The sequence below is a fragment of the Lycorma delicatula genome, chromosome 1 (assembly GCF_047948215.1).
Source record: "Lycorma delicatula isolate Av1 chromosome 1, ASM4794821v1, whole genome shotgun sequence".
NCBI lineage: Eukaryota > Metazoa > Arthropoda > Insecta > Hemiptera > Fulgoridae > Lycorma > Lycorma delicatula.
In genome coordinates this window covers 162,146,654-162,165,928 of record NC_134455.1, presented here as the reverse complement: position 1 = coordinate 162,165,928, position 19,275 = coordinate 162,146,654, and the positions used below count along the sequence as shown (strand labels likewise).

The window sequence follows — 19,275 nt, the reverse complement described above, 5'->3', positions numbered from 1 at the left end:
GGAAAGTGTATATTTTGAAATTTCAAAAAATATTGCTTAAAAGTTTATTCTGTGTTATAGTTACCTTAAAATCGTTGGCTGAAAAACTTATCAACGTAATAAATAATCGTTTTCTAAAAAAATAAAAAAATAGAAATCGTAGTTATTCATTAAATTTTCAAAAAAATGTTATAATAAGATGTTAACAACTTGTATATCTCATCTCAGTTCTGAATGTTTTTGTACTAGTGATATTTTTGGTTGAATAAATGAATTTTTAAATAAAAAAATCCTTGGCAAAATACGAAAAACTTGCCTGGATGCAATTAAGCCTACTTAAAGAGGAAACACTTGTTATAGAGGAAAACCTTCTTATCAGACTTTCACAAAAAATATTATAGCATCAATTCCCAACACGCATGAGTCACAATGTTAAATTCCATGTTTCCCTTTTTCCAAAGATATTGAGCGGAAAAATGTGAAAAAATTCTGGATACACAAAATTTTGGCTCGTTACAGACATATCAATCCTTTAAAATATTTTTATATAAATGATTGTGAGGTTTTCTGTTTTCTGTTCTTTTTCTCGAAACGGAAATATATAAAGAAAAGGTGTATTCGAATAATTCAGCCCTTAGTCCTCGACTGCATCGTGAGCCCCACATTGCAGCTGTTCGGTTTTACTCAAATGTCGGATGACACCTGCGCGATTGTACTATAACTCGACTGCGAAGATAATCCCGACTTTATTAAAACACCAATTTGTGCTGTTCTCTTTTGGCTAACATTTGAATTAATTCAAAAACCTCGTTGCATGTTAGCACGGCGACAAAATGGTTATTTCTTAGGCTATGTACGCCCACTTCTTAACCGAAACGGGTCTGTTTTTGTTTACATTTTCATGATGTTCTCTTGTTCTAAATGATAATGCATTCCCGCATATAAATCTGACGATATTGTAGTAATTTTATGTTGGCACCACTGTCAATGAGAAGGCGGGAGTGCTGTACATCGACAGGTCTATTCATGCTATTTCAGTAGCCAGTATGTCGTGGTCGAGTGAACAACGAGCGTTTGTGATTGAAGCCTATTTTAAAAATAATGACTCGGTTATTTTAACACAGCGTTTATTTCGCAGACATTTCAATTTAAATCGACACGCGTCTGTTCCTAGTAGGAATACGATATTTTTGCGGGTGAAAAATTTTAGGAACACATCGTCTGCTTTAAAAATGAAACCAACAGGACGAAAACGGACTGTGAGAACGCCTGAAAACATTAACGCTGTAAGGTTAGCTGTTACGGGGTCTCCACAACGTTCAGCAGCGAGACATGCTCCTGCGCTAGCCATTTCTGATCGAAGTGTTTGACGAATTTTTTATGCCGACCTGAAATTCCATCCTTATAAGATGATGTTAGTGCAGCAACTTAATGCAAATGATTGGGCGTCTCGCAAAGCAGCTTGCGAGGTCATCCTCGAAAATGTCCACCAGGATGACATTATTCTTTTAACTGACGAGGGGCATTTTCATCTGTCATGATTTGTAAATAAACAAAATTACCGTTATTGGGCTTCGCATAATCCACGGCAAATTCTTGATAAACCACTCACAGTCATTATGTTACAGTGTGCTGTGCGGTTTTAAAGTTTGGCATAATTGGCCCATATTTTTTTGAGGAGTTAAATCGCAGAGTAACAATAACATCTCATCGATACGGAAAAATTTTGAATAAATTTCTGCGACCGAAACTGAATTACTTTCAAGGACATGAAATTTTTTTGTTGAAATTTCAACAGGATGGTGCCACCGCACATACGGCGAGAATCGCAATGGATGTTCTGCGAGAAACCTTTCCTGGAAACGTGAAAATCGGGAAAATGTGAAACGTGGAAATCGGAAAATGAAACGTGATTTCCCGATTTGGCACATTCCTTGGCCAGCGCGTTCACCTGATCTGGCTGTTTGTGATGTTTTCTGTGGGGGTATCTCAAACATAAAGTCTTCAGTAGTCGACCACAGTCAATTGCAGAACTCAAGGAGGGCATTCAACTAAAAATTGAAGCAGTTCCACAAGTGATGATTGAGCGAGCAATGTCAAATTTTAGAATGAGGTTAAGTGAGTGTGTGAGGACCAATGGAAAACATTTGGACGACATAATATTCAAATTTAAAAAAAAATCTATGTAAGTAATTCACTATAAATTGCAAAAATTAATCTTTAATTTGATATATTAAATGTTTTAATAGTACGAAACACAGTTTAATTATTACCCCTCAAAAATTGTCAGGTTTAAATGCCGGACCCTGTATTATTAATGCAGTTCTTATTAGTGATAGTTCATCATTGTGGACAGATAGAAATATTCAGTAAGAATTACATGAAATTGTGGGTGAAGTAGGGGACGGAGGTGATGGTGATGAAATGGCTGTCTTAGACGAATGGATGTGTACTCCGATGATTTTCCCGGTTTTTATAGATTTCCGTGTACTCCAATTCAAGGACCACGAAATAAAAGAAAAAATAAATAATAAAAAAATAAAATAAAATAAATTGTAGTGCTCCAATTCAGTTTTTTCAATTCTTTTTTCCGACAATTTATACAGGAATAGGTCTCAGAAACTAACATTGTTTTTGTTTAATTATAGCATTATTTATTTATATTTAACATACTTGAATAAAACATATACTTTCAATAAATAAATAAATTACTTCATATACATCTTGAACAAAATAATAATTTTATTTGTATTAACAAGTTACCAAAACACATTTCGTTAATATAATGGTTACGTCATAATTAGATACGGTAAAAGTCATGGCAAATTAATTGATGTGACTTTTGGAACACAATAATATGGCTGCTGGTGTGAACAGAAATCTCTGAATGATGTTAAGAGCAATGGAGGGGATGCCATAGCGTACAACAGACCCGCCTTAGATATTACATTCACTATAGTAAAAAGTACCTACTTTGCCTTGGAATCGGTAGGAAAAATTTATTATGAGTGACCATTTCAATACATACCAGGACGTCTTTAATTTATATACTTTAATACGTTAATTTAATATAAATAAGATATTACTTATTTAAAATTTATTACTTTATAATCAATCGATGAGTAATTATGCCGTTCTTTTCTATATAATTACATTGCGTCACCATTTCTATATATATATATATATATATATATATATATATATATATACAATGACTCGTAATTAGATGTTTCAACGTTTTTTAAATTAATATAATGTTATTTTGTACGATCATCAATTTAAAATTGTTTATTCTACCTTAGGTTTTTCTCAACTATTTTGCTTATTTTTATTATTATTATTTTATATGCATATTTTTTTTATAACACCATTATTACTGTATAACTAGAAGATACCACACCTTGTAAATTAGATTATAATTATATTTTTTAACTCTGAGATTTTGTAGTAACAGAACACCGGCTTCTAAAATAAATATTAATGAAATAATTAGGTAACTAATGTGCAAATTATTAATTATTATTAATGTAGACTATATTATCTTTTATTATAGAATAATGTTTACTCTGTCTTTGGTTTAATCCCCTTATAGAGATCAGTTATACGGTATTGAATAACGACTAAATACTCTTTCGGAGTTGTTTGTTAATTTATGTATAAACTGTCATTAGGCTGTGATATCAAGTTAAGATTATTGATATTTGATATTCGTAGGTCCTAAAAAATAGTTTACCATTCGTTTACGTTTTAATTTTTTTAAATATGTGTTACCTATATGGAAGTATATAAACGATTACAAACATTTTATTATCATCGACAATTTTATTTTCCAATGTAATATATATATATATATATATATATAATCCTAAAGGATTAATTAAAACAAAAATGTCTCAAAATTAATGTATCGTAGTAAAATATTAAACAATTAAGCGAGAACTTTAAAGGTATATTCGCATATCAGTGATTGTCATCACCATATGATAAATTTGTTAAAAACAAAATAAAAATTGAATTAACAGTTGATGTATGAAAGCACACACGAATCATAAAAAGGACGGTAAGCGTGTTTTGCCTTTTTGGCGTATTAGCGTGTTCGCTGTAGCTGCCACCAACATTGCTTTATCACCCATGGAAGTGTGCCAGATCGTCGAATGAAAAGAGAAAAAAGGTGATGAATCAGTCTCGGTGAGTCTGTATTAGATTGCTTTTCGCTCCTCCGTGAAATTATCTGTGCGTGTGTGTGTGTGTATATATATATATATATATATATATATGTGTGTGTGTGTGTGTGTGTGTGTGTGTGTGTGCGTGTGTGTGTGTGTGTGTATGTGTATGTGGTGTGTGCATGTGAGAGGAGGATGTATGCAAGAGAGAGATATATAAAAAGTAAAATAATGTCGATATTCAGTAGTCAGCTGGCAGCAGAGTATTAAAATAATCGTTTTGTTAGATGTTATTCCGAAGCGCATATATTCGGTACCATTAATTTTTTAAAGGCGCTATACTATTCTCAGTAAGCTCAAGCACAATTTCAAACCGGAGGTAGAGTTGAATGTAGACGGTCGTATTTTATGGTTCTGCTTCAGGATTGCTTTTAAACAGATGGCCAACAATATAAAAACAATTTTGAACACGCACGAAGAAACAAATTTGAACCGGTGGTATTCCATTATGAAATTCGACAACTTCACGTAAATTTTAGAGAAATTTTTAAAAGGAAAATCTAATTTCACCTAAATTCCAGAATATAAGAACAATCTAATCAGAAGTAATTTTTAGTTGGACTTGTTTAATCTTATTCAAAGGATTAAGTTTCTTTTTCATTAATAATTTTTTTTAATTAAACAAAAATATTAATTATTAAATATATTTCCATCGCTTAATGTAATTTAAATTAACCAAAAGTCTTTGTCATTCATTTAAAAAGAAAATTAAAAAAATACATAACTATTGAATATCTAAGATAAAATGCTGGTTCTGGAAAATGAATTTTATTATTCTTTCATAATGCTAATACATTTTTATTTTTAGTCAACTTTTAAAAAAGAGTAATGTATTTCATATGTATATTTGTGGTGTTACAATTCCAGAACTACTGTATCGATTCTTACGATGTAATTATCTTAAGTGAAAATTATGAATTAAAAAAAAAAATCGGCACACCAGATCTTAGACATCATTTTTCAAATCCGTAGAACAAAACTATCTATTGGACGTGCCAACAAATAATAGTATTCGTATACAATTACTGTACTATTATAGGATTTCGTTACAAAATTAAAAATCTGAATAATTACAATTTATTATTTATTTTTTTATTTTAATTAAAAATAATATCATAAGATATTCAACTGTCGGTAACTCTTTTCAAACAATATTTCATGATGCTGCACATTTTTCATACTGAAAAAAAAAAACATAACAGGAGAGTCTTCTTGTAAATTAATTAAATTTTGGGCATTTGAATCTAGGAAATATTGATTTTAACAATACTAAAAAAAAAAAAAAAAAAAAAAAAAAAATTGAAGTTTCTTGGAAGGCATAATCAAACGGATTAGTGTCAGAAAGAAACATAATTTACATAAGTTAATAAAAGAAGATGCAGGCCAGACAATGACCTCGGGGTGATTCGTGAGTAACACTTTAGTATCATTAGGGTTTATTGAAAAGTTTTTCCAAGCACTTTTCATTTAGCAGAAGGTTTGTAAAGCATAAAATACGATAAAAAAAAATTTTATGGGAAGAAGAAAGGATTGCAAAAATAAATCTTGCACAGTTCTATGCAAGAAGACCAACTTTCAGTGATTTTATTCTGTTTCCTTTTGAAAAAGTATCAACACAATCTAAAATTTTACAAAAAAAATAACCTATGATCCATAAAAAGTAGTTACGCGTCAAGAACAATAGAAAATGAATAATAAAAAATAAAAATAGCTATATTGCTGACATTAGATACCGCAGATAAAGAAAAATCAACGTTCCAACTTTCAGCATATAACGAACCACGCTCTAACTTGTCCCACTCAAATTTTTTTGATCTTAAATTGAAGTAAGCTCAAGAAAAATACAACCAATCTTCGTCAAATTTTCACGTGCACAATCTCAGATATACCACTACAGCATATCTAAATTTAAATGAAATTGATTTTGTAGTTTTCGATATTTTTCATGCACAGAATTTTACTTATAGGCCTCCAAATAAATATATATAAAAATAAACGCATAAGGAAACCAAAATTTAAGTGAGCAGTATTTTCGTAGTCCTCCTATCTTAAAACATAAAGAAAATTCATTTCACCCCCCCCCCCCCCCGAGTTAAAGCGACTGAAAGTATTACCGTACTTCTCTTCAAAAAGTGGAATAAAAAACCCAAAAGAAATGTACAGAAAAGACAAAAAAAGTAAATATAGAGAACAATAAAGATATAATTATCGCTAGACGTGCCGATTTGAAAAGTAGTCTTTTATTTTTTAATATCTACGTATCTCTATGAAATTTCCGAACTACAAATCACTAGTATGTAATTAAACAGATTTCTTTTTTAATTTTATTTCACGGTTATTTTTTATTGAAGGAATTAATAAGAGAATTTGTTCTTTCATAGATTTTTGACATAATTTACTAAAAATTCGCCGCAGTTTTATTTTTTGCTTCCTTGTTAGTTAATAATCTTGGTCGGCTTTAACGTATTACTATCACAGTCTTTTGATGCGATGATTATCCTCTTTCTTACAATCAGGAATTAATCAGAGACATTATAAAAGGTTGGTAATTTGTACAACAGAATTTTCATATCCCATTCCAACTAGTTGTTTTATAATTATGTGCTTGTAGTTGCAAAATAGATGTTTTACTTTCTTTTTCTTTACAACATATATGTCTAGAATTTTAACCTCTTTTTCCTAGTTTTATCAGGTAAATAGAAGCGATTTGGCTGAAGTTTTTATACTCATATAATTCTCCTGACAATTTAATTAATACCAGTTTATTTGGCGAAAGAAGCATGGAAAAGTGTGTAGTACATGAATAATTCCATGTCTGACTCGGATTTGAACCGATAACTTTAAACAGCTGATGAATATTGTATTAAGATGCCGGTAAATTTTATTTTCAGAAAGAAATCTTTCCTTTTAGTTAGTATAGTAAATTTCAGTTACAGTGCGATTGTAGCTGGTCACATCTTATAACCCGCATTATGAAACCCTTCCCCATTATAAAATATGGCGGGACTTATATGCTATTACAGTATCCCAAATTTATTGCGTTCTATTTTAATCTTTAATCTTATCGATTATATTAATAAGTAGTACCTTAAAATGAAAAAGTGATAAATATAAAAATATGGCAGGCACGGAATTTGACTTTTGTTTTACTTCCTGAATGTTGTGTTTTTTAAACTAATTTAAAATACACTATTTGTTTTATATTTTTAATGATGATTTTAGACGATCTTCAAAATAGGAATAAATAAAATTCTTTAGGTTACGAAAGTAAGAGCTTGGTTTAAATTTAATCTAATAGAAAAATGAATAATTGCCGATAAATTAGTAAACGATACACAAAAAAACTGCATCGCTTTAAAATTTATATAATAGTATAGATTCAAATAATCTTTTATCGTTTTTTTCAATCTTTGATACATTTATTTATCTCTTTCTTCCTCTCTTTCGGTGTATTCGTGTGTGTGAGACCATGTAAAGTAATTCATAATAATATTAAAAACATTATCAGGAGTCTATGTTTTACATCAATCAACAAAAATAATTATAACACAATAACTTCTTTTGTCTTGATTTTAAATCAACTTAAGTTAAATGTTTATAAACGTCATGGGTTTCTATCCATTAATTTGAGAGGAAGTTTTAGTAAGTTCTTTCTTACTGATTATTTTTTTAATTCCAGTACAAACTTTATGTATACTTTTTGTGTGTTCAATCCTTACTCTGAACCAAATTCAGCTGAATGTAAATTATTTTTTTCAATTAAAAGAAAATTATTTGGAATCTGGAGTAGAAAAATAATGCGTTTTCTCACACTTCAGAATATCAATATATTTTTGCTCACACTCAGCAGTAATTATTAAATATCATGATAAAGGTTTTTTCATACAAGTGTCTCCTTTTTCTAGGCTTTCCCATACTTTAAATTAAAATAAGATATTTAAAACCAAATATATTTTTTTTAAAACTCGACTTCAGCAGTAATAAGTAATTATAATCTTTAATTGTAATGATTAGTTTTTAATCGTTGCCAACATTTATATTTTTAAATTCTAATCAGTTTTTTAAGCCTTTTTCAATACCTGTTTCTTAGCTTAAAGTAGTAACTTTGTTCGTGTTAAATTTGTTTTAATCGTAAAATTTGTTTTAATTTATTATTGTAAAACTACCTATTGTACAATTATTTTCTTTGGCAACTTATTTTAGAATTCCTACTATTACCACGTTGGCGTCTAGATAAGATATCTTCTGAAGTAAATAAATTACGCGCGCGCGCATATTTATATAAATTTTTAAATGTTAAATTAACCTCTAGGGATTACAGAAATAGATTTTTTATTAAGGTTCTAAATTACGAAATTGTAATACAGATCATATTGCTAATTTACTACATTATAATATTATAATTTTTTTTCTTTTTCAAAATTTAAAATATATTAATTTATTGGTAAATCTCAGCCGAAAATGAGAATTGAACTCTTGTCATTAATTTTATCTGTCAATGTCTCTTCCGGCTGAATTATTTAGGTTAATGAGGTTTATTTTTGCGTTGTGTCAGTTATAGTCTATAACAGCTTTTTAAACCTTCTTTTTTAAATTAAAACTCCGAGTATGAATTTTACAACACAACCTATCTTGAGAATCTTATTAATCGTACAGATATACGTTAAAAAATTCAGTTTTTAGTTTATTATTTTCATTGTACATTATTTTAAAATATTTAGTAGAATTGTATGAATTGTTTTTGTTTTGATTTATCTTTTGTTTCCATTTTTTATATTTTCTTGAGAACGTTCGATATTTTTCCGAGGGATTTTACGTTTTATGTGAAAGATTTAGAATATTGTATAAGTTTTTATCTCACTGAAGTACTGTATCCAGGAAAACTGAAATCGGTAGCTACGAGTGTAACCTCTGCTCGATTGCCTTTCTACGCTTCATCCACCCGCCTACTCATCTTTCGCTGATTCCGCATCTTTTCAAGACGATCACTCAGCTGTTTTTAACAAAACGCTATATGTTGACCCACTCATCCGTGAGATGACTAACTTGACCTCATTCTGTACCCTAACAGGGATAGTTTCAATGGGGTTTTAATTATTAACTCGGCTTTGTATAGTGTTTCATTAAGGGATGGAATTATAGAATAAAGTGCTTCTCAGTTAATGAATGAAATGATAGTAAATTATTTACTGCAATGGACTCTTATTACATATCCACACATTAACGCGTATTAATATAATGACCGATTTAATAAATCAAGTATATATGTAATTTAATTCTCTAATATCATCGAAAAAATTGCGATTTAAATCCATTCAATAGATTCAAATTTTTAAATTTCATTTACTGAAAGATATTGTATTGTGTTTACTATATTCCGATAAATATATTAAAATGAGAACCTGAAATCGGTCTCGAAATCATCAGATTTCTTTTGTTGTTAACTAATCAACAGAAGGTCATTGATAATAAAAAAAATGAGATTATCATTCCGTGGACGCATTAATGGGTAACGAATTAAAAATAATAATTAACGCAACACAGTATGTGCTTGTTTTATAATTAACAATAAATTTTATGTCGCTATCCCGAAATATTTATTAGCATTCTAAAAGTTACCGCAAAAGTATCATCTCGTGAAATAGTTGTAGTGAGTAATTGATTTCACTACACTCGTATTTAAAAGAGAAGTGTTTTAAAAGTACATTATTCCGTTCAAATCTGTATAACCCCTTCTAATCTACCAATAATCATGCGGAGTTTTCTTATAATATAAAATTATTCTGTATTAATATGAAAAAAAATTCATTCGTCCGTGAATTATGGAATTTAAAAAACTACTGGAATTTAAAGAATGCCTACCTTATTAGCAGAGAATAATTTCCTGGCATTAAACAAGGTAGTGATAGTTATTTTATTTTTCTTGCGATTAATTAAACTTTTTTGTTTTAAAGAAAATAATTCTAAAATTAAAAAAAATTAAATCCTTTAATTTTTTATTTTTTTTACTTCCCTTTTATTATTTATTTAGGTAAGAGGTTTTATTTATAGAATTTAAGTTGTGATTACTGCTTTGAGCTACTTTTTAAAAAAGAATTTTAATTGCACTGTAGAAGAACTAAAACGAATTAAAATTATTGTTCAGATTTACTCTGAACAGAGTAAGTTATATTTTTATATTTTACGTTAACCACTTCCGGAAGTAATGTTTTTTTTTTAAAGCATTATATTTAGGTTTTTCTTTAAATTAATTGAATTTACTGTTATTTTAATTGATTTTCTTTGTGCTAAACAATCAACCAATGTGAAGTTTTAATTAAAAAAAAAAACGTTATCTGATAGGATGGTTCGTTTATTTCTAAACCCTCAGGATTCTTAAATAAGTTTTATTGTATGTTATTGTACATAAGGTAAAAATAAACTTACTTAATATCTCTGCATCACGATACATACCTCTTCATTTAGAGTTTTAAAATTACATTACTATACGGTTATTTTCAGGCTTATAAAAATATGAACATTTATAATTATTTGCTTTACACACCAATACGTATGTATACATGTGAGAATTATTTCTATAGAATTCTCATCCTCTTACAGACTGAATTCATTGGTCGGGAATATTTCTTGAGGAGTCTATTATTATTATTATTGTTAGGAATGGATTATTATTTGGAAAGTTTTTAAGATTGCCGAATTCTTTTTCATAAAAATGAATTTTTAAGTGTTTTAAAAAATTCTACAACATTATAATTAATTACAAAGCTACATATATGCTTTCAAAGTTCCATATTCGAATAATTCGATAAGAATTAAATAGTATAATAAGATACCAAATTTATAACTTTTAGGAACACACGTATTTAAATCAGATGAAAAATAAGAAATAACTGAAAATAAGTAATTAAATGATTTAATAAACCCATTACTACTTGGTTTATTAAATTTTATTATTATTATTAAATATTAGTGTCGAAAATAAATGATATCACATTTATTTCGTATAAGTATTTTCGTTTAGTATATTCCGATAAATATATTAAAATTAAAACCTAAAATCCAGGTTGAAATAATCGATGGTGGAACATAGATGATTTTTCACGTAAGATTTAAAATAAATGTTTCTTGACATATAAGTTATTTTGATAAATAATTGTCATTACTTTTTCACTTATTTATTTATGTAATCTATTTCCTTACTACCTAATGATATTCGTTACTTAAAATAGAAATGACCATTTAGTTGTGGAATTTTTGTTTTTTAAACGGTTTTTGACTGGTTTCTTGCTTTCCAACTTATTTCAATGACAGTTAATCATTTTATATCTTTCGTATATAAAATATACATTACTTATATGACGTAAAAACTAAGTGATTAAATTAGCGTAGAATTAAAAATACAATAAACGGAAATAAAATAATCCATTTAAAAATACGATTCCAGAATTGCAACTAAACTCTAGTTTCAGGTCCTCGTTTATTTAAAGAAATAGATAAAACGGCAGCTAATAATAAATATATAAACTGGTTGTAAATTTCTTCAACCAGATTTCCTCAACATCTTCATGTTTGATGAAATATGGAAATATTTTTAATTAATAAACATTAAAAAAATAAGATTGTAACTTCAACTTCTGTAGCATCCTGACAAAGGCCAAACTGATGACTGCGTTGTATTATCAAATTTAGTGGATCTAAGAGACTACCTCCAGTAAAGCCTATCAGAGTTTGAATGGAGGGGATGGTGTAGCGACCGGGATCATCACAAGAAGCGGATTATTCCCCTACGGAGATCAGGTGATAATAAAAATATGTCTTAAGTCAGTTTAATTAGCATTTCTAAATATCAGCTTTTCATTAAAATTAAACTTTTAATAACAATGAACCATGTCCTCGTTAACCACGATGAAGTTTCTGGTGATGAAATACCAAGCAATATTACCGAATGTAACAATAATTGTATAATAGTTGATCATTAATTTGAAGATACTAGTAAAAAATAATTTTTATTCAGTAAAAATTCAAATTCTGTCAAAATATGTAAATTTCATTATAAAATTAAAAATGTAATGAATATTTATTATTAAAAACTATTAGGCGGGAAATGTATTTATATTTAACTAGCCGTTTTCGTGAAATTATTTGTTATTTTTTATTCATGATAATGCAACTGAACTTTTGTATCGGTATATTCACTGTAAATAACTCTGACTTTCTGGATTACATTTAGTATAACTATATCGCTGTATCTCAAAAAAAAATGCTCTCAACAGAAAATTCTACAGTATTTCAAGAAACAAGCTCGTAATAACGTAACGCAGTAAAATTTGAAAGCTTATGAATAAAAATTGCTGTGCTGTGTTAAAAGGATGAAAAATAAGGTATTCAGCTTATTCAAAACAACAAAAGAATGCGGTTTTAATGTTCCTAAAAGAGACCAAAAATTTCAACTAACAGCGCTGTTTAGTCTTATCTTTTACTTAAAAATAAGATTAGTCTATTTTCATTTAAATATTAAAAAAATCTTATAAACGAAATATTTATAAGCAAATGTTTATAGTTAAATGTTATTAGTACTTTAGCATCTCATTTAATCAGAACGTTAAGAAATTTTTCCTTATAGTATGTAAATATTTTTAATGAAATATTCTCACAAGAAACAAAATAATCTGAATTTTTTAGGCTAGTTCTAATATGTTCTTAATTAAACTCGTATCTTTCATAACTTTGCGCTTTTCGTTTCTTTTTTGACATTTTAATTCCATCATTCTTCTTCGTTATTAAATACCTCAGATAATGATATTTATTAGTTAATAAATTTTCCTAAATACTTTAAAGAAAATATTTCTATTTGATAGATCTATATTTGATGATAGAATTTTTTTTTTATTTTTTGGGTTAAAGCTCCGCTTGCTATGTCAATACTGTGTCCTTTATGAATATACCACCTTTGTTAAAAAGAATGGTAATTTCTTAAAAAATAACAGTATCTACCTTTATCAAAGAGACAACAGTACTGTTTTCGCATAATTCAACACAATACTTCGGCTTATGAGAAAGAACATTATTATGCTTCCGTTGCCATTTTTAATAAACTGCCGAACCGTTTGAAAAAATAAAAAAATATACGGAAAAAGTATTGTTTTTTGATGAAATTTTTTAATTGTACTAATTAAAAACAAAGATAAAAAATAATAATATTCGTGTGCACAAAGTTCAACCTTTACATAAATATGTCCTCAAAACATAGGTGTACCCAGGATTTTCTCCAGGGGAGGCATAAAATAACGTTTTTTTGATAAAAAATGGTTTTATTTGAACATTTCATTACGCTAAAAGTAATTAGTTGCAATGCTATTCGAACCTATCTAAATTTTATTTCAGCACTAGCCTACGAGAGTTCTGACTAAATCTTAACAAAATGTCTTTCTCAGATTTATTTTAGCTTCCTCTTTTTATGCACACTCATCATAGAAAGACCGACAATCCGATTTCCTGTCATTTTTAACCGTAACCACATTTTTACCTTGCGTAAGGTGTTGAAGTATCTTTCGATACTGCATGTTGTGCAGGACTGTGCAAGTGAGATAAGTAGCACCCGTTTTATGGATGATTAGAACAATTGGTTTTCTTTAATTAGTGCAGCTTGTTCTATCTCCTTCAGTTCGGCATTTGGCAAATTTTTTCCTTTCAATTGTTTTTAATAAAGTTCAGCTTCACTGAGGAAATCATTCAAATTGTAATATCTACAAAAACGTTTATTTTTTTAAAAACACCTCATACGTGATATGAAGCATTACGTGAGAATGCAACTTAAGCAATGAGAATGCGGGCAAGTTATCCTAAGAAAATCGCTGTTTCAGAGACATTATTGATGAATGTATGTACTGAATTATTTAGTAATCTTACGCAAAACTCGCTAGAAATCTGTAATGGTGGATTTGCACGATTTTTCTGCTGATTTATGACACGCGACATATTGAAATCTGTTCCAAGATGCTCGACGATTGTTTCAACCTCAGCTATAACACTTTCACTTTCAAAAACCGAATTTCCGCGGTATTTTCTCACGATGTCTCTGATTTTTTTTTTATGTGATTTGCATATTGAAGTAAGTCCACACTTGCTGACTGAAGAACATTTACCACCGGTTGCAGGAGTGCCTAATATTTTGCTATGAGATTAACACTAACAATGAATTCTGATTTTGTAGCAGCGCAATACATTTTAAAAGCAGCTTTTCTAGTTGCATTGTTACCATCTGTTGATAGTTTTTCAAGCTCCATAACGATTCGCACATAATGTTTCTTGAATATGGGGGCACTTTTATATTTTTGAGACTACGAATTTCACAGAGTATTGGTATATTCGGTATGCATTTTCGACGAAGGGCCGATTCTCGGAAGAATTTCATTATTTGTTTTATTGTGGAGACGTTATTTCGTATTACTGCTATCTCGTTTAAGTCATTTACTATTAAGTTGAGTTTTGATCGTAAACCGCTCTCGTATAATTTTCTGCATACCACCATCTTTTCCTATCATACTGGAACACTCATCTTATCCTTGTCCGACGCACTTTTCTGGATCAAAGCCTACCTTTTCTACAAAGTTGTTAATGCTACAGATTTTGCAACCATGTCAGTCAACTCTACATAACCTAGAAATTTCTCACGAACCATCAACTTTTCTTCGTCAAAAAATCTAACCCCAATGAAGAGATGGAAAGTTGTTCTTTCCCTGATATGTCGCTGCTCTAGTCTGCCACGATACTGTATACACATGCTTTCTTTACGTCAGTAGTGATGTCGTCTCTAATGACGTCACCACATAGACAGATTATTTCATTTTGAAACGTGGTGACACGTAACTGGATTTTTTGCGTTCTTTCCTGCGTGCTCTTTTTTAAATATGGTGACCAGCGTTAATTTTGAGTTTGATCAAGCCTTCAAAAACACCTTCATGATTTTCTTTGCCCCTCAAAGGTAGGTCATGTTTACCAAAAACATCACAGTCGAAATTATTGATGCAACACTTTTCTTATTGGCTTTTATTTCTTGTTAGTGGACAGAAATAAGCTGTACATCAACGGCTATAATTTCAGCAAAATATTTTGCGCTTGGCCGCCGATTTGTGGCACTGAGATGACGTGTGACATTTCGCAAATTCGTGCACGTCTTTATAGCGAGTAAAGAGCCTCACTATGAAACAAGCCAACATAATGCACATTAATTGGTGGAATCAACACACAATAAATGCACAACGCGCCCTTTAATTTCATGGAATACGCCAGCCAAGAAGCAAAATCCCCCAACCAACTGTATTTGAATTTTCTTTCTAATCGCACAGCATTCTTAACAAAGTCATAATTTGGAGTTAGTGACCAACACTTTTAAAAACTTCCACTTTTTTGAGAGGAGGTCATACTAAACGAACATCCAAGCCAGTGACCCACATCATTATCAAAAAAAGTTTGATCCTGTACACCAGAACCAGACGGTAGCGAACATCCGCTTGAATTTTCACCAGCATTCTGCTTCGATTTCTCTTCTCCACCGCTATAACTTTTGGTATTACTTTTATCTGGTTGCTTCCTCTTCTGTCTCCCTAAAAGAAAGTAAATAACAACTACTAAACTTCCCAAAAAAATTAAAGGAACTAACAATTTTACTTTCTGAAAGGACTCTCTACTAGAAACTTCAAGCTTAAAAAAGTTTTTTTTTGTCTCGATACAATAATTTTTCGCTAAGTTATAACGTTTTGAAAATCAGTAAATTTTTTTTGGTCGTGAAAAATGTTCTCAACCTAAATATGAGTTGATGAGATTCAAAACCATCTAATTGACATTTTTCAAGTTTACAAAAGTAGAATTTTTTTCATTTCTACAAAAGTGTACTAGTGGAATAAGAAGAAAAACCACAAAAAACTGGTGGAATGTTCAAATCTAACCGGCTGTGGCTGTGTACAGAATGAAATCAATGTAAACCAACATGGTTCTAATTTGAAGTTAGAAATTTTTGTATCAACATTGTGTTGTGTTTAGAATTACTTTTGTAGTGATTGAACTTGATCACAACAAAAATCTGGCTGTTTTGAATTTTGAACTATTCACTATTTATTAGCTACCGAACTTTTATTATTTTTTATTATTATTGCATGATGATATTTTTTAATAAATCTTTAATATTTTGTACAAATTTGTTTTAATATTTGCATATAGTAGAAATAGCTAGTGGCAAAATCAACCATTTAAAAATTCAAAACCATCTAATTAAGCAAAACTGCTGCAAAAGTAGCTAATTGCAATTTTCAAACTTTATTTTAAATTACTGGAGTATGGTATACTTGTTATTATTTCCTTATTTAGTATCGTATGATTTTTCTTAAAATTTCGATAATAAAGACAACATGAAGATCATTATTATTGAAAACAATAAAACAGTCTTCGCATTTCCCGAACATTTTAGGTTGCTTTAATTAGATAGTTTTGCAACTCATCGATCCAATTGAAAATAATATACATACAAACATTTGTGCTAAAAAGGTTTCTAATATCCATTTTAGATTGCTATTGTTACGGGATTGCGATCTTAACTGGTTCAAATGCGTCGACTCACTCAACTTACACACTCGCACTGATTGCAGCGCTTAAATAGGGAACAGAAGGTACTAGAACTATCCCGCTAAATCCAATCTCAAACATTCTATAATCTTCGTGTTTTACAACAGACCATCCAGACGTTGAACTGCCTGTTCCCCACTCGTTCACCAGAGAGCACTCCAGACACGATTCAAGCGTGCTTTCTTCCTGCGCAATACTATTACAACCTATTTTGAGCTATAATTTTTCATTTGACTAAATGAGCCAGGGGCCTGCTCCACCGTGGTTACGCCTACGGCTCAAAATAATATTCAATAGTGGCTTCCATGTTATGAATTATTTTGTGGTAACTTTTATATATTTAATATATTTATCTTAAGATTACTTTTAATGTTTGTGTTAAAATAATATGTACTTTGAGCACATCTATTTTTTATCACACAGTTTTTTTTAATATTTATTGATGACATGTATATAACAAATTTTTATGTTCTCATAAGAATAAAGATTTATTTATAATATGCTTCTTAGTCTTTCTTCGTCCATCAATTTTAATCTTACCCCGTAATTAGCAAAATTCCGTAACAACAGGTATATTATGTTCACCTAAGTTAATATTTAATTCTTCATTGTCCTCCTTGATGTCGCTTTTATAACTTTGTTTTAATCTTATTAATTTTTAAAGTGGATCCGTGCCCTAACCATAAATCATTGACGTTTCAAACGTAGTCATTTTTAGTTTCTAGCAAAAGAATATCATCGGTAAATCTTAAATTTATTTTGTAGAAGTGAAGCTGCTCTCTTCTTAAATAAGTCGACCATATCCTGAATTGTTTTTTTTCTATAAAATCTTCTATAAATAAAGTTAAAAAGTAATGGGGACGGTTGTACAAGTTTCACTCCTTTTTGAATGAGGAATTTCCTTTTTTTCATGAAAAAAAGGAATGTCTTACCATGTTTTTTCATGTCTCTTATTACCACTTTGTAATTCTTGTAGGTAATAATGTAAAGAATTTTCTCCTTGTATTTTAGTATAATTTTACATAAAATATTAAACATTTTGTACTCTTTTTCATTATCAAGTACTGTTTCAAAATTTAAAATGCAAATGCAAGGTTTTTTAAATTTTAAACGTAGGTGGTTTTATTCATCTTAAGCCGCTTACCTTTTAACATTAGACTGATGGCCATATTATGTCTCCGTATCAATGATTTTTCAACTGCACTTCTGATTATTTATATTTGAACTTCATTATCCAAAGCTTTCTTTCATTTTTTTATATTCTTCATCTACCTTCTCAGGAATCATATGTTTATTTAACTCAGCAGATCACTCCATCGATCAATTTTATTTTGTTATTTTTCGGCTTGTATTAATTTTACTTTTGAAGGACCACAGTTTCTTGCTTTAATCATCTTTAAATAGTTTAAGTTTTTCATAATATTATAGTTACGTATAAAAAAAGGGTTATTATTTGTTTAGATGACTGAACACTTTTTTCAAATTTAATATAAATTTATTTATTATTTACATTTATTCTTTTTGCAGCTCCTGTATATTAAATTACTTACCAGCCATTTATTTCTCTCATGAGAAATTCATTCATTGGCACTGAAAGCAATTGTTCTGTTTTGATAGAGCTCATTCCATAAAAGTATCTAAGTAATGAAGACTGTTTCGTTAAACAGCGTTAAACACATTGCGTATTACCGATATTATAAAATCCCTAATCCAGAAAAAAATTCGAAAAAATTAAAGGATTGAATTAGCCAAGAGAATTGTAGAAAAATGCTGTTGTAGAAAAGTTATATTTAGTTTCACATTTTAGTTTGCATTTGAGTTCTCTGTTGATTTTAAATAAAATTTATTTTAAAAAATCTAATGCAACAGAAAAAAATCTGAATCAAAATTTCAACATCCTACGGCTAATCGTTTTTGAGATACATAGGTACTTACGTACGTACAGACGTCAAGCCGAAACTTTTCAAAATGGATTAAGGAATGGCAAAATGGACATTTCCTTTGAAATCTGAAAACCGAAACTTTTCGCGTTCACACTACTTCCTTTACTTTGTACAAGGAAGTAAAAATAATAATAATACCCATACATACATTTATTACTACTTACTATACTTCAGTTGCGGATTAAAACGAAATCGGGTCCTAGGCACTACAGTGGAAGGCCACTCATATATACGAGTAACTACAGATTCAGGAAAAATTAAAAATTTAAGGCTTAATTTTTACTGCCTTGTCCAAAGTACAAGGAAGTATTGTAATCGCGAAAAAATTGTTTTTCAGATTTCAACGGAAATATCCACTTTGACCATCCCTGAATCGATTTTGACTAGTTTCGGCGTACATACATTCGTACGTATGTATATAACTCGCATAATTCAACAACGATTAGCCATAGGATGTTGAGATTTTTGATTTAGGACTGTTGTTACATCTAGTTGTACATCTCCCC

The 19,275-nt window shown here is 29.5% G+C and overlaps 1 protein-coding gene across 1 annotated transcript in view; it reads left to right on the top strand.

Annotated features, from left to right (window-relative positions):
- Window positions 1-19,275, top strand: part of LOC142318210 (EGFR adapter protein-like) — a 1,091,782-nt gene that overhangs the window by 192,808 nt on the left and 879,699 nt on the right. The window lies entirely within an intron of this gene.